Here is a 16,821-nt window from a genome sequence, read left to right as displayed (position 1 = left end):
TCACTGAGGATAATGTACAGCGAGTATGCAGAGCACTCTTTATCCTCATAAAGCTACTTTTTGTACTTGATACCGAAATGAATGTGTAGAAGGTATCACAAAAACATACAAAAAAACCTCTGAAGGAGGATTTGATTAAAGTAGTCAAGACTCTCTCTGACCAGCATGTGAGAAGCAGTCAACACGGTCTCCAATTGCTCAACACAAAGGAACTGTTTGGATGGATAAATAACCACAAAAATAATATAAGTCTAAAGAAGAGGCCACGTTGAAGCAAAAACACTTTATTTTAGCTCCAAAATCCCTTCAATCCATTCATATCACTTACTACATGTGTTCTAAAGGCCTTAATTTTGGCACTCTATTGTATCTGGTCAGTTCCAAGACAAGACAAGGAATACAAATAAAGTCAATTATAGTTCAAAGGTTTTGTACATTAATGTACCTTTTTGATGTCCTTTTAATTAGTATCCTCTATGTCTGAATCCATAGTATCTTCATATACAGTTAAGAGTTCCTGAGGAATAGCTGCCATAAGTGAATCTTTCACATCAAAGTCAAAAATGGCATCAAAATAGTCAAAATAGGACTCCTGGCTGTCCTCTGGCTCCTCCATATCTAAATGGCTGATGTCAAGATCTTCAAAAGTTGTACTGATAGTGAACAAAACTTCTGAGGCCACACTGGGATGCCAAATGTCAACATATTTATATACATCACTGACTGAAAAAATGTGTGAGCAATGTTGCATAATCTGCTTCACTTGATTGTCTCCAAATCCACAAAAAAGCTTTGCTGGAGTAAATATAGGTGCATTGCTTTTCTTGGCTGACTGCAGAAACTGCTGATATAATGCTCTCTTTAGATGTCCAGTTTTAAATTGAGCAGTGTCATTTGATCCTCCGTGACAGTTCTCTCTTTCCTTTCAGTTTCGACCAAATCAGAAAATTCCGAATTAAAAAACACAAAGTTGCATGTATCACCATCACATTTGCATTGTTCTTGGCAAACATCACAACAATGGTGTGGATATTCACAAGTGGGCAATTTCGAGACGCCCACATCAAACTTCTCCAAAAGAACTTTTCTTCCGCACTTGTCCTTTTGTTTTAGATGGGTAACCATGTTTTCATGGCAATGTTTTGTCATTATATTTGAGTACAAAATTACTGATTTGCACTGGTCCTGACCTTTCCGTACAGCTCGACCACTTTCCTGTAGGTATGTTTCATAATTATATGATGGGCCATAATGAATCACAGTTTTTAAGTCCTTGCAATCAATACCCATCCCATGGGCAATGGTTGCGATCAACACACAACCATCACTATACAACCATCACTATCTCCCATGAACTTGTTAAGTTCATCACTTCTGCCATGGAACATTTCCACAATTCCTTTCCTTGGATCCTGAATTTCATCCGTATAAATGTGTTCATTTAGTTCGGCTTGAAAAAAGCCATACAAGTGGGTTGTAAGTTTTATTGTGGGACAGTATATTACAGTTCGTTCATATGCAGTCTTTTGAACTTTTAAATCACTCACCATTTTTGCAAATGTCACAGAAGGGTTGGGAGTGATAACTTGCACACCATAGGAGATGTTCTGCCTGTTGGGGATGTTAACAATCAAAGCCGGATTCTTCATTTCCAATGTTCTCACAATCTGAAGTCTTGTTTCCGTTGTGGCTGTTGCAGTGGGGCTATCACTGGTAACTTTTTTATGATTGAGCAGATCTCATTTATGCAAGAAAACCATTTCCTAAATGCTCCTTCTCCTTTTTTAGCTGCATAACCCCTGTATGATCATTAAAATGATATAAATAATGCATTAGTGTCAAAGGTATGCATTTAAAGGTGAACTTCAAATTTCAAGGTAAGCTTCAAATTAATTTCACTTCAAAATTGAAATGAATCGAAGCTGAGTAAAGTGAAAGCTACATGTACATGTGTTCCCAAAACATGGGAAACAGCTCTGAAGGAGGTGACTTTAGACCCATGTCATTGTTAAGCTTTCCTGGCCTAGCAAAGTGACCGTGACGTTATTGGAGGCTTAGAGACTTAAATATATGCTCTATAGGAAATACATGTTATTTATGAACAAGAAATTTCTCACATGTGTTAGTTAAACCCAACACGAACTAAAACTTGCCAAAAGCAAGCCTCTTTAACCATGATCTCTGTAAACCTACACTTGTATGTGCCCAAGTCACAAATTAAATCTTTTACGGTTATCTAACTTACCAATGCGAAATACAGTGCGCTTCGTCTACAGCAGTGAGGCACAATCTCTCTTCATACACCTTACTCAACAACATCTTTCTCCATCGATCGGAACTTAAAAATGACTCTGGTGATCCAAACACGATCTGGCAGTCGCCACGTTCAACAGCCTTTTTGGCCTCGTCATCCTGTTGATCTTCACCAATAAACTCGGCTGTAACTCCTATTGACGTAAGGAATTTCACTTGATCCTGCATTAGCAAAGTCAGAGGTGAGATTATAACAGCAGTGGATTTGAAAGTTGTCCTCTTGACGATGTCAAAAACCATCAGCGCAGACTGATAAACAAGTGACTTTCCTGATCCAGTCGGTTGAATTACGAATATGTCCTCACCATTTACTAGCTTTTGTAATGCTTTCTGTTGCAAATCTTTCAGGTTTTCCACTTTGAAACGTTCTACAACAGATTACACGCAGAGTCAAACAGTTTGTCCGCATCCGCCATCTTGAAATTTGTTCCAAGAAAAAATAATTTATGCTGCCTGCTCTGCCTGTTGGATCCAGGCAAGCAAGCTTCTGATTGGTGGAAATTAACAATGTCTCATTCGCGAGTCCAGCCATCTTTTCGGGGGGGTGAACGCGTGCTCATTTCCCGCAACAGCATCAAAAAAATCAAAGGGAAATGACAAGCGCAACCTCCTGACTGGAAATTAGGTCATGGCCAGGAAAATAATAGAGTTCATTGACTGTTGACAGATTTTCTGGTCTGATGTCTTGTACGAGGGTTTACAACAAAAGGCTCCTTTGTAAGACTTTTGTGCAAGCTCATTCTAGCTCATTCTCATAGCTCTCAACCAAATCTGGAGCTTGAATTTTAAGAGTCTGAAGGTCTTGTGCCCGCACTCAAAACACTTTGAAGTCTGTGTCTCGCAATCTAAAAGGTCAAAATGTCTCAGGCTTGCAAAGAAAAATGCTAGTCTCGCCGTCTCGCATTTACCATTCGCCATCCCTTATACATGATGGAATTATAAGCAATGTCCCTTCTTGTGTGAGTCAGTTCAATAAACAACCAGTTCGATACCTAAGGGCAGTCTTTTTGCATCACAGAATCTAAGTGTTGGAAGTAAGGAGGAGCTAATTATTTGCATTGGACTTTGAAATGTGGACAGCAGCAAGTGGTATTCAAAAGAGAGAGAAAAGCCCTGGTAGAGCTGATTTCAATGTTCAAAGAATTGCTTGGCGTTGAAGGAAAACAAAACAGGCAAGGTATATTGATGAGAACGCGAGCAAACGCCAGTAATGAAACATCACTCATGACAACAAGGGAAGCAGCAAGTGCCAAGAAGAAAACGATATGTCCACCGCAAAAAATAGAATCACGTAGTGTCACTGAAACCCTTGATTCCCTAGAAAAAAAATCGTTCTGGAAAAAAAGAGATGCAATCTGTCAGAAAAACTTTCCAGGCTTCAGAGAAATTCGGAAATGGCTCAAGTACAAAAAGAGCAATGACAGCCGATTCTTTTGCAAGGCTGCGCTCACAACGAAATCGTAAAGTTCTGGAGAAAATAAAAGAATCTTTCAACAACATGGCCAGTGACTTTGTGGCAGTTGGAAGCAAAGTGAAAGTGTTGTGGACAGAGAAGGAACTTAAAGGCACAACGTTTTAGCTGGGCTGGTAGATGGAGAAATACAATGGCACAATGAGGACGTGGACACAGTAGGCATTCTCTATCGTGAAGAACTGAAAAGAGGCGCAGTGGCATTATAAGAACTGTGTCTTACGCTTGCAATGGCAGACGGCATCATTAAAATTTTAAGCTAATGTTGATAAGCCTGGTATAGGGATTTTCTTTCTTCATCCTCACACAACCATTTTTCTTTGAGAATGCAGTTTTTCTTGAGTAGTTCTCAGTATTAGCAGTGTCATTCACAGCCCTGTGAAATTAGTCTATTTCCAAAAGACACACTTTTCATGTCATTTATATAATGATGGCTCCCTTTCTGTACAACAAAGTTGCATTCTTGAGCGAAAACTGATACAAATGGACCTGGCCTTATTTAATTAGTTGTCTTGGGCATAAGTTGGTCATTTGCGTGGCATTGAACAAATTCAGGATTAACCTTGCCGATATAAAGTGCCTTAAAGGCAGGTCAGTGAAGGCGTCAAGTACAGCAGAAAATAGGCAGCGAATCTCCTGGAATAATTATGTCCTAGGACCAACTCAAAACATTTCATTGTACAGTTTGTTCCAGTTTCAATACCTTATTTTACAACGAACAAAATCTACACTTTCTAAAATTAACGTGAACTTTAGAAAAGTTAGTTTGCTTGTAATTTTGTTTGACACCTTTTCAGTTATGAGTGAAATTTGTAGTTCATTATACAAACGCTCCAGGAGACTTAGGCGTAACGGATTTGCTATTAAATTTCTGGTTTTCTTGCTACTAGTCATTGTTGGTTGAAGAACATGACTTTGGATGTCCAATCTCTGGGAAAATGAAGCAAAACGATGGAGATTAACTGATTAGTTTAGTAGTGTGATTTCTGTTCCTTGTGGAGCGCAAATAAAAGGTTAGTAAGGAGAATAAAACGAGTTATAATATGTTATATAATGCTTTATCGTATTTATTCGCCTATAAGCCGATCCCAGCTATAAGCCGATACCAAAGTTTCACAGAAAAATTTCACCTTTGAAGCATCCCTCTCAGGAAACATATGTTGATTGTTGAACGATTAAAGACAACCAAATGAATATTCAAAAGTTCATTGTAAACAGTTAGCAAATCAGCGAGAATGTGAATATCAGTTGATCCGAACTAGTCTATAAGTACAGCTGAACATAACAAATTCCACCATTCAGACTAAGTCTCAAACAAACGCTTATCGAAATTATCAGTTTACATATCGTCTGTGATCGTATTCATCTTGCCAAAAGTTCGCTGTACTTCTTACAACATGGCTTTTAAGCTCAAAGTTGTTGCTGAAGCTGAGGCTGTTGAAAACAACTCAGAGATCACATGAGATTATGGTTTGTCGATGGAGAAGGGACCAGGCGAAGCTTTTCAACGGCGAGCTGAAGATGTCTGCGAAACGAACAACGTTCGGCCGCTTCACTCCAAAGTATCCAGAGCTAGACCAGCAGATGTTGGAATGGTTTTCAGACGAAAGAGAGCAAGGTGAGTACTCATTGCTTCATGTCAAATCGGATAAACATTTTGTGTAGATTCAACTGATTTTTTATTAGCGAAATCGATCAAAAAGTTTTCCCTTGATCTCTTCGCACGAGCGAGTGCATGTGAGTTTGTTTGTCGACCTGTGGGAACCAACGCTTGTGATTGGCCAGATTTAGAAATCGTCATAACAAATTAACAATGCCTGTCAACGCAAAGTAAACAGAACACTTCGCTTCGATCACTTCGTTCGCTTGAACGTTTATTTATCCTGGACGGTTATATTTTTCACAGGTATTGCCGTGAGTGGATTCATGTTGCGCCTGAAGGCAAAAGAACTGTCCACTGATCCTTCGTTTAAAGCTTCCCTTGGCTGGTACCAGAACTGGAAACGACGCCACTCAGTAAGCCTTCGAACAAAAAGAACACTCGCCCAGCGACTACCTGAAGACCTAGAAGAGAAAATTGTCCAGTTCCACCGGTTTATCATCGCAGCCAGACGACGAACAGATTATCCCCTGTCCCAAATTTACAACATGGATGAGACGCCAATGCGTTTTGAACTTCCTTCAGGCCGAACGCTAGATTTCAGTGGTAGTAGAACTGTGCCTGTTAAATCTTGCGGTGCAGAGAAGCGAAGCTTCACCGTAACTCTTGGCGTCGCTGCAGATGGGGCCAAACTTCCTCCCAAGGTCATCTTTAAAGGTGTCCGGATTCCACAAGACCTCGTCGTTCCTGATTCTCTCCGCGTTTCCTTTCACAAAAAAAATTTGGATGGATGAGCCAGGTGTTCAGCAGTGGATTCGCCAGTGTTTGCCGAGGAACCCTCGCAACGAACTGTCGCTGCTAGTGTGGGATTCGTTCAGAGCTCACCTAACCAATGCCATCAAAAGCGATCTCCAAAGGCGCAACATCAACGTAGCAGTCATCCCTGGAGATCTAACCCTCATTTTGCAGCCCTTGGATAAATGCCTGAATAAGCCATTTAAAGATCACCTCCGGAAAAAGTACTTGGCGTGGATGATCACTGGGCCAGTTGAGTTCACCCCGGCAGGAAAGAAGAAGGCGCCAACTAGAAACCTTGTCCTTTGATGGATTAAAGAAGCATGGCAAGAGATTCCAGAGGAGATGGTAAAGAGGTCTTTTAAGAGCTGTGGAATTTCCAATGCCATGGACGGAACAGAAGACTACGCAATCTACTCCGAGGACTCACAGGAACTCGATGATAATGAACAAATGGAGGATGAGTTCAAGACAGACAGCGAAGACGAGACTGATGGCGAGTAAACTTTTAGTTGAAAGGTAATAATTATCATACACAAACGGTTCCTTTAGAAGCCACCAATTATATAAAAGTTCAATGACCAACATTTTACGACTTGTTTTTGTTGTGTTTTACTATAATTTCTTGAAACTGACTTGGCTATAAGCCGAATCAGAAATGTCTATGATGATTTTAACTTTGTTGATGATGCTTCGAACAAAAAAAATTATTCAAAACTCTCGGCTATAAGCCGAACCCCCCTTTTTCGAAAAAAAATTCCCAAAACTGAGTAAAATTTTTTGCAAAAATTGCTCGGCTTATAGGCGAATAAATACGGTAGGTTGTGTTCACTTGTTTATGGGCTAAACATTGTGAAGGAATATTTTGAAAGTTTTAGGGAAGGGAAAGTTCTCGGAAAATGTAAGAAAGCCCTTAATTGCCCCCAAAACAAACAGGTCTCTTTTTCCTTGGCCATTAAATAATGAAGTATAATATATTATACTCGACCTGATCTTTTCATTTCATGTACACTACATGAAGCATATGGGTGGAGAACACTTTTCATACACACTACATGATGTATAAAAGGGATGCAACGAAAAATCGAAGACTCAACGGTATTTTTGACTGCCAAAAGATTTTAACAGTCTGAATTTGAGCTAATTTGCTTTGTAAACATGAAAACAACACAAGAAAACAAAGAGGAGGAAAATTACCATAAGTGGTGTTTATTTTTATAGCCAAATTGAGACTTAAAAAGGAGTTTGCACAGCCTGGCCACTCGCTGTAGGTTTTTCTTGTCGCTGAAGAGTAAAGCTTGTCGCGTGGTGCTGCTAGATCACAGCCTTGAGGAGGCATAAATTCATGTTCGTTTGTTCATATATAGGTGTTGCCAAGTTGAAAATGTACTTCCAAAAAAGGAAGAAGTTTGGAATTCTGAGGGCATGGGGGTAACGCATTCTGGAATTTGTAAAGGCAAGAGGGGGGTTAAAACATGGAGGCTGTCTGTGGTTGGGTATGGATATTTTGTAGAATTACCCAATCTGAAAAAGAAGTCTAACACTTGAGCATGTAGTACCCCACCACACAAAAGGTTTGACTGTAGATAATAATAGACTGATATCCATAGATCATCTTAAGAGTGACTTCCTGTAAATACTACGGATAGGTGTGCAAAATGCAAAAATCAAACTCCCTCAAACTTTTTCACAAGAAAGCCCTCTGGAAACTATTTAGGAAAATACAACTTTTAGTTCGTTTGGATTTATATTTTTCAAGTAAAGCGGTTTTTTAATTTTCACCCTTGGAGAAGCCCTCGAACCACTGAAAAATGTGCTTCATATTTGCGACTCGTGTAAGAAAACAAAAACAATTATCAAGTCTATTTCGATATTACACAATTCAATGACCCTTCCTTTACAAAGTACAGTTATTAGAATTGGAAAAGATTCAAACTTGAATTTTTAAAAAATTTTCAAATTTACCCTGCTAAACAGCATTATCAGAAAGCTCGATTTTGGCAAATTTCAACGGCAAAACTCCCTACCTGGTACATGGATTCCGCTGTAAAGATGGCATTCTATAGAAAGAGTAAGGCTTCCTCTATCGTTCTGTGAAATAAAATTTTGGGGCAACTGAAACTGCGAATTTAGACAACCAAAAATATTTACGTACTTGCTTGAAGTTTATGACCTTTGAACTTGCAGTTGTCTTCATGAATACAAGAGATAACCTAAACAACAGTTGGAATTTTAGCCTGAATGCAACCCTTTCTCCCATTTAAATGATTTATAGTTATTCTTTATCTTCTGTGGGCAATTTTATCGAAAGTAATATTTTTTTACGCGGAAAAGGAGTTCTAACTTGTTTATGAGTACGTGCGTATTTGTTACTGAAGCGGAAATTTGTGGATATTAAATTTATTCCATCTAAGTTCTATTTCGTGTGTTGCAAGGCATTTCGTGTTCTCATTAAAACAAAATGGTATTGCCAAGTAGAAGGTTTTCTCAGATTTTAAAACAACATATAGTTTTTGACTTACCGTCCACATGCATGGCTTGATTTACTCAGCAGCGTTACACCGGGTGTGATAGCGCTAAGATGGCGTGACGATAATTGACAAATCGCTTTTTGCAAATCGAATTCATCAAAATATATTTATTATATCTTTTGACATCATAATGCTTCGAGACTACTTGATAAAGACTCTTGTGAAATAAGTCTACAAAATTTTGAAACTCTCATTACGGTGAAATGAAGAACCTGGATCTACTATTTTTATGCCGCGGTCGTGTGATCCTCGTGTGGCATCACATGACAATAACTAAAAAATGGCCACCTGCAGTTATTCTCAAATCGTCTGTGGCATGTGCATCACATGTGGTCCTAGGGTTTCGAATCCCGCACATTCAATTTGTTAAAATTGGATATTGTGGCAAAGATATTCGAGGTGTGTTCAGAAACGGCAGAGGTCTGGGTATCTGTACCTGTTTCTAACAGATATCCCTCCTCGTTTGTACAGAAGATCACAAAGGCACGAACAACCCCAAGAAGAGAGCCCGGCGTGGAATTTAAATCCACCGCCATTTTACCTTATGTCCAAGGAGTTTCGGAGTCTCTCCACCGCTGCCTAGAACAACAAGGTATTCGCACCGTCTTCAAGTCCAACACAACACTTCGGTCACACTTAGTGCGACCCAAGGACACCGTCAACCCGGCTAAACAAGATGGTGTTGTCTACAGGATTCCCTGTGAGTGTGGCAAAGTCTACATCGGAGAAACAGGGAGATCTATGCAGGAGAGGATCAAAGAACATGACAGGGATATACGACTCGTCCGTACCCAGACCTCTGCCGTTTCTGAACACACCTACGAGACCTGCCACTATCCTATCTGGAATGAGGTCAAGTTTATTGATCGAGATCCTCACTGGTACACGCGTAGGATCAAGGAAGCTATCCACATAAGACTTCACCCTAATAACATCAACAGGGATAGTGGAATTGAGATTCCTGAAGCATGGATGCCCACAATCAAAAAACACAACAGGATAGGAGAACAGTACAACAGCGGACCACTGAGGGAACAGGTACTCGTCAGAACAATGGAACAATAGGAGGATCGAAATGCACCAATCACAGCCGACCTTTGAGATATAAACGATACCGTACAATCAGTCGACCTTATCGCCTGAAGACGTCGCGATCTACATCTCAAGTGACTATATTGTGAGACAAACACAAAGACTTGTTGCGATCACGTTAGGTCACATGGGAGGAATCTGCGACCGCCTAAGCAAAAGATATGCAGCAAGGCAGGGTGAGAGGTGGTCACTGCCACCAGGGGGAGGAGGGAGAGGCACAAAGCGTCTACCCACAGCAATCTTGTCAAACTGCAAGATCTCGCACTGTGCGGCCAGATTTTATGTTCGAAAGGCCGCATAGGATCATACTAGACGCCACTAACCTAGACCCTCGGGATTAGCAGAATGTAGCTCGTTATCGTGATACGCTAATTATCTTTGCAGTGATAATAGTAATTTATCCTCACTGCATATCTATTGTTGCAATCACATTAGACTAAGTTATGGGAGGAATCTACTCCCGGCCTCGACAATCGCCATGCTCTGCGGGCACCGTTTGCTGTCCAAACCGACGCACAAAAACAGGGAAAAACACCATGACACCCCCGAGAGCGCTAAACCTTCTTTATTCTACAAACCTCCTTTCCATAACTCAGACTCCCATACTCCCAACTTAAAACGTACTGTGCAAATACAGAAAATGCTTAAGCGATTAGACTATTGATTGGATGTTTGCTGGGTGAGAGACCATGGCAGTGGAAGCCCGAGGCATGACAGACTCCAAAAGGGTAAGAGTACTAGCCGCCTGAGACTCGCATAATGCTTAGCCAGTCGCTACTTTCCCCCCCCCCCCAAATACTGGGCGATCTCCTCTGGATAACAACCCAAGATGCTGAGGGTGTTGGAAAGCCCGACCCTGAAACTATGGGGCGTTTCCCCATTACAAAGTTTCGCCTCAGAGAGATACACACACAAATGATTATTAACTGCCGAACCAAGAAACCGCCTCTCCCCGGTCGGAAGCTTGGAAAAAATATCTCTCGGACAAGGAGACCCCCAGTGCTCTGCAGGCACGAACGTAATAATCCAACCAAAAAACGAGGCAAACATCTAAGTCTCGAAAGGGGACAAGAACAAACTCACAGGGAGATCCCTTGTGAACTGTTTTCATAAGAGACAATCTAATTAAAAAGCCTTCCCAATCCCTTAACCTGGAAACCTGGTTGCAAGAGAGCCGCCCTAAATGCGATGCTCTGTCCCCAGTGAAAAAATCCACAAGAAGGTGGCATCCCTAACAAGGATATATTTAATAACAAGGGAAAGCAACGCACTTATTTCACTATTTTCACCCTAAAGTGACGAATGAGTGACTTGAATTTCGTAAAGAAAAGACGGACTGCCTGTTTCGGAGAGACCGCCAAACTCGCTTGCTCTTCCCTGGTGAATTTTAAGTATTCCTTTACCAGCGAGTGCGAAACAGGGTTTGCATGATTGAAACGGCCTAACTTATTATAAATAGCACGCAACTTTCCGATGAGGGAGTCCACGCAACCGGCCACTAAATAGTGGGGGCATTTACAGACTTTCCTGTCACATGTCCTAACGTGAACAACGGTTTTCCCTGTCCTATCTTTACTAAGAAGAAATTTAACGATATCCTTGGAGGTGGCGGAGAGCATGGCCTTTGGGGGTGAAAGAGAGGCGAGGAAACTTGACAACTGTCGCTCCAAGGAAGACTTTTGCTTCTGGTAAGGTTTGCTACTTGACAAAGATTTAAAGTTCACGAAATGGCTATCGATCGCTGACATGTCCAGACCAGGTTGGACAACTGAAGTAACAGGGGCTCCTGTTGATGTAACGTACACCACCAGGCTGCTTTCCAAGGGCATGCAACCTGAAGAAAAGAATTGTATGTGGGTAATATGCTTGTCTTAACAAAATTGGTGATGCCATCAGTTAAGAGACTCAAAGAAAAGCCCAAAGGTCCCATATTAGCGGTCTTGGGAACCAGCCCGGAGTTGCAGCAGAAGAAAAAAATAAAATCAAATGAATGCCAACGCGAGGGAGCGTCAGCTGGGTTCCCAGCCAAAGGTACGTATTGAATGTTGATTAAAAAGTTGAACTCTTGGCTGCATCGCAAAATAGCCTTAATCACGTCATTTATCTTAGAGTTATTTCCAGCCTTGCTCTGCCATGACCCCAACAGAGCTCTGCTATCTGTGTGAACATCAATGCCGGAATTCCAAATCCTTGTCTTGAAAGCATCTAAAGCACGCAACAAGGCCTTCACCTCCAAAACATTTATGCTGCGAGATTCTTCTCGCCAGTAATCTCGAGCCTCCATTCTGCCGTTATCCGTCATCAAAATGCCTCCCCAGGCTCATTTAGAAGCGTCGTAATACAAAGTGACAGCAACATGTCTCTCTGATCTCCATGGCAAACAATTCATCCAGTCATCTAAAAATCGCCAATATTCCAATTCAGATTGCAGAAGACCAGTGACCTTAGCAGCCACCTTGGAGTTACGTACAAGACCAGCAACGGCTTTGAAGATTTTGCGAAGGTACAACTTGCAACCAGCTACGGCCAGGCTGAAGGAAACAGCCTTACCGGCAGATTGCTGAAGAGTTTTTAACGTTACTGTCTTAGATGCTAAAATGTTTTCCCTGAGTACCTTAAATTTGACTTTTTTCTCCTCTGGGATCAGGAAAGCTTGCTGAATAGAATCACAGATGAAGCCAAGGAATGAGATGAACATGGACAGACTGCATTGAGATTTTCTCAAATTGACAAAATAGCCAGCCTCCACTAGCAGGTAACAGAGAATGTACGCTGTGGCCTCAGCATTCTGGTGGCTAGGGGCCCAGGGCTGCTTAGATGATCGTACTAAAAGTTGACCAATGTGGCAATCATATATGCACTGGGAAAGTGGAACACCATACGAACGTGCTGCACCAGAAACTTCAAAGCCCAAATTGTGATAGCAATACAGAAATCCAGCGTGCAAGTTACTATTCACTTTTAAAACCTAAAATTCCCAAAAACAGGGAACCAAATGAAAGAGATGCGAAAGGAAGTTCAATAACAATAAATTTTCATTCAAGCTGAGACGAAGAAACCTATTTAAAAGCAAAAACTTGTTCAAAATTTCGCAGACGTGTTTCGCTGCATGACCGCATGTTCAAATTATTCTTCACGCTAACGCGAAAGTTTGAGTTTTTTCCGACCGCTTTTGCAGTCATTTTAATGCCTGTGGCTTTACCAATCGTTCCAAAAGTTGAATTCAACTTTGAAGAAATAATGTACGTTACCATTTTTGTTTCTGAAATCCGAAAAGCCACTTTAAACCTGCGATCTGTCGTCAAAACTTACTTGAAAGCGCTCCGATCTTCATGTTTTCTCGGTGGTTGTAGGAAGAAAAACTTCTTCACCAGAAAGTTTTGAGGACTCTATTCCTTGATTCTCCATTCTGAGGCCACCTGAACATTGATTTATATTTTTCCTTTCTGTTTTAAAGCCCAAAGCAGTAATTTATCCATGTTAGGAATGAAAGCAAGACCTTGGAAGTTTTTTAGATTTGGCCCGCAACGCGCCATGTTACCTGCACTTTTCGAGTGCACGATTTTCACAAGAAAAACTGTCTTTCTAGGACCCCTAAAGTCTTCTGAAAATATGCTCAGAAAGTCCATTCTGATTGGTTTATTTGTCCTCAAGAACAATAGAACAATAGGGGAACGAAAGAATCTTCAGGGAGGGTAGGAAAGGCAATTGTCCCCATGTGCTTTTTTTCGGGCGGTTATGGGCGGCACAGGGAAATGGAGGAGTTTTTCGCAAGGGCAGTTACGGGCAGCACAGGCGTCAATGGGTTAATATTATCTCTCTGGCTCCACAACATACCCAAAAAATCGTCCTTTACCCAAAAGGGACTATTCGATAAAATGAAACAAAGTGTAACAAACAGACAATAACGAAAATTGCCATGCAGAACAAAGGGGCATACCGACACCAAGAACAATGTTACTATGCCAACGTGCTAATGAAATGGGCGGAGGCAGCAAAGGAGCGCCAAGAACATACACAGGCCCAAAAGGATGTGCGAAAAATCGCGTAGGGAAAATAAACAAGGAAAAAAGAATGTACGCATCACGAGAAAACGAACCTAAACAGAGCGCTGCAATAACGAGGGAGAAAAACTCCCCGCAGACCAAAATTAAAACACGACATGAAACTGCATGAAGAAAATAACAAGGTACAAAATAAAACAAAAGTGCGAACACCAAGCCCACGCAAAACGGTGAACAACCAAGATGCAAACGAATGCCATCCTAGCAAACTAGCCTAAACCAGGCAATGAAACACAGAGGAATGAAACCAATGCAAACAAATAAAGATAAAACAACCAAGTGGTGGAGAACGCAGGCAAAGAACATGAAACACGGGACGCAAAACACAAGGAATAAGTAAAGCAATTACCTCATTTTCTACCACCAGTTCGGCAGCTGCAGTGGGCGGAACAGCCGGTTTTTCAGCAACCAGGTCGTCTGCCGGCTCTGGGCCACGCTCCAGGAGAGGAGGCAAAACAAGTTCAGCCACAACTGAAGAAAACACACGAGCAAAGAACAAAAGGCTGGTGGCTTTGACCATGAAGAAAAGAGCAAAGCTTTTACCCACAGTAATCTCGTCAAACTGCGAGATCTCGCACTGTGTGGCGAGGTTTCATGTTTGAAAGACCGCAAAGGATCATACTAGACGCCACTAACCTAGACCCTCGGGATTAGCGGAATGTAGTGCGTTATTGCGATACGCTAGTTATATATGCAGTGAGAATAGTGCCAGAATAAAGCAGGAAAGTGGCGAGGTAAATATTCTGTCGTTATTCACAGAGATTGGAAAGAATAGGTGTTTTAGTATATACACATGAAGTGATCTCAACAACAGAAGTCAATTTAATTGATCTATCAATTCATAAGTGGAAAGCGTGTAAGAGGTAGAAAGTGTGCAGGAAACTATTTACAGAATGTTAATCTAGTTAATCTGTGGTAAAATCCTCGTCATAATCTAGCAAAATGGTCCTTTAACACTGTTCTTATCCACTCTAGAGTTACGCCGTTTAATCAAGGTTTTGAAGCTTTATATTTCCTTTTACAGCATCTTGTATTAAATTCTGATTCAAAAGCACTGGCAAAATGTGAGAGTATGCCGGCCATTTTGTTTTTGTTTAGATCTTGCATTAATCTCTGGGTAGGGAGGAAGTAATGCTCGTTATGAAACTCAAACATTGGACAATGCAGTTTAAGAGTTTTCATGGGCTTAGCCGTCATGGTTAGTGAGTCATACCATGCTCTTCAAATATGTTAAAGATAGGCGTACATTTTTGGGGCGTTTTTTGGGTTTAGTTTTCCATATTTTGGAGTGTTGTTAATGAAAGTATTATTCCACCCTCACTTGTTGGAATGAGATGTTTATAGCCAGCTCATCAGCTATCTACAATCTCATTTATAATGCAAGCTTGTGGAATAATTAGAAATTATCCAGAGATAGTGATGCAATTAGATTCCTTAAAACACAAAGATCACTGTGTGTGTGTATATATACTAACATTAATAAAGTGTATTATCGTTTTTCTCAGGATGTAGTCACTTGAGATGTAGATTGCGACGTTTCGACTGCTTACTGCTAGTCTTCTTCAGGCGATAAGGTCGACTGATTGCACGGTATCATTTATATCACAAAGGTCGGCTGTGATTGGTGCATTTCGATCCTCCTATTGTTCCATTGTTCCGGCGAGTAGCTGTTTCCTCAGTGGTCCGCTGTTGTACCATTCTCCTGTTGTTGTGTTTCTTGATTGTGGGTATCCATGCTTCAGGAATTTCAATTCCACTATCCCTGTTGATGTTATTAGGGTGAAGTCTTGACTCACAGGTAAAACGGTGGTTTTACCTTATGTCCAAGGAGTTTCGGAGTCTCTCCACCGCTGCCTAGAACAACAAGGCATTCGCACCGTCTTTAAGTCCGACACGACACTTCGGTCACACTTAGTGCGACCAAAGGACACCGTCAACCCGGCTAAACAAGATGGTGTTGTCTACAGGATTCCCTGTGAGTGCGGCAAAGTCTACATCGGGGAAACAGGGAGATCTATGCAGGAGAGGATCAAAGAACACGACAGGGATATACGACTCGCCCGTACCCAGACCTCCGCCGTTTCTGAACACACCCACGAGACCGGCCGCTATCCTATCTGGAATGAGGTCAAGTTTATTGATCGAGATCCTCACTGGTACACATGTAGGGTCAAGGAAGCTATTCACATAAGACTTCACCCTAATAACATCAACAGGGATAGTGGAATTGAGATTCCTGAAGCATGGATACCCACAATAATCATTACCTAGCAACAGTTCTATGTTGGCAGTTTCTTTAGTTGAGGGTACTGAATTGGCAAGAGGAATGTCCGTAAGTAAGTGACTGAATTTCTCTGGTTTGAAGTATGCTCGTTGTAGGTTACCAGTTATCTTGGGTACAGCATTGACTCTTAAATGCAGAGGTGATCCATCCTTTGCTAACAGCCGGAGTTCAGTGACAGAAGTGTGAAGCTCTCTGGGTTTTGATGCACTGAATGTGTACACTGTCAGTGTTTCTGATCCTGTGATTCGCAACTGGAGTTTTTCTGCCAGCTCATTGGTGATGTAGGTCCTTTGGCTGCCTGGGTCTAGAAGCAATCTGGTGGTCACTTGTCTTGATTTTTGCAAATTTTCTACTTCAACAGTGGCAGTTTGCATCAGTACTTGTTCATCAGAAGACAGCAAGGTATGTTCTGTAGCAACAGTAGCAGATAAGGGTTCAGTAACAGAATGTGCCATTTCTGAGGGCTTCTCAACTGGAATCTTGATGCAGAGACTTCTGTGGTGATGATTTCTTTGTTTGCAATAAACACATGCCTTCTTCACTTTACAATTTTTCTGGTGGTGACCTTGTTTGAGACAAATAAAACAGTGTCCCTTGATCTTTTCTTTCCTAGCCATCACAGTAGAGAACTTTTGACACTCATCACTCCAGTGTTGTCCACTGCAGTAAAT

The 16,821-nt window shown here is 41.3% G+C and overlaps 2 pseudogenes across 1 annotated transcript in view; both read left to right on the top strand.

Moving 5' to 3' along the window:
* LOC110069612 (uncharacterized) overlaps positions 1–425 on the top strand; it is a 5,951-nt pseudogene extending 5,526 nt beyond the window's left edge. The window contains exon 3 of the transcript XR_016208107.1: positions 1–425. This exon is cut by the window's left edge and continues 908 nt beyond it. The product of XR_016208107.1 is annotated as an uncharacterized LOC110069612 (transcript).
* A 7,124-nt stretch (positions 426–7,549) lies between these two features.
* LOC149111167 (uncharacterized) lies at positions 7,550–13,990 on the top strand (annotated as a pseudogene).
* Positions 13,991–16,821: the final 2,831 nt, after the last annotated feature.

Source organism: Orbicella faveolata, unplaced genomic scaffold, assembly GCF_042242905.1.
Source record: "Orbicella faveolata isolate gen_17 unplaced genomic scaffold, um_ofav_v1 contig_24, whole genome shotgun sequence".
Lineage (NCBI taxonomy): Eukaryota > Metazoa > Cnidaria > Anthozoa > Scleractinia > Merulinidae > Orbicella > Orbicella faveolata.
Note: the sequence above shows the minus strand (reverse complement) of the source record. Positions and strands in the feature narration are given on the sequence as shown.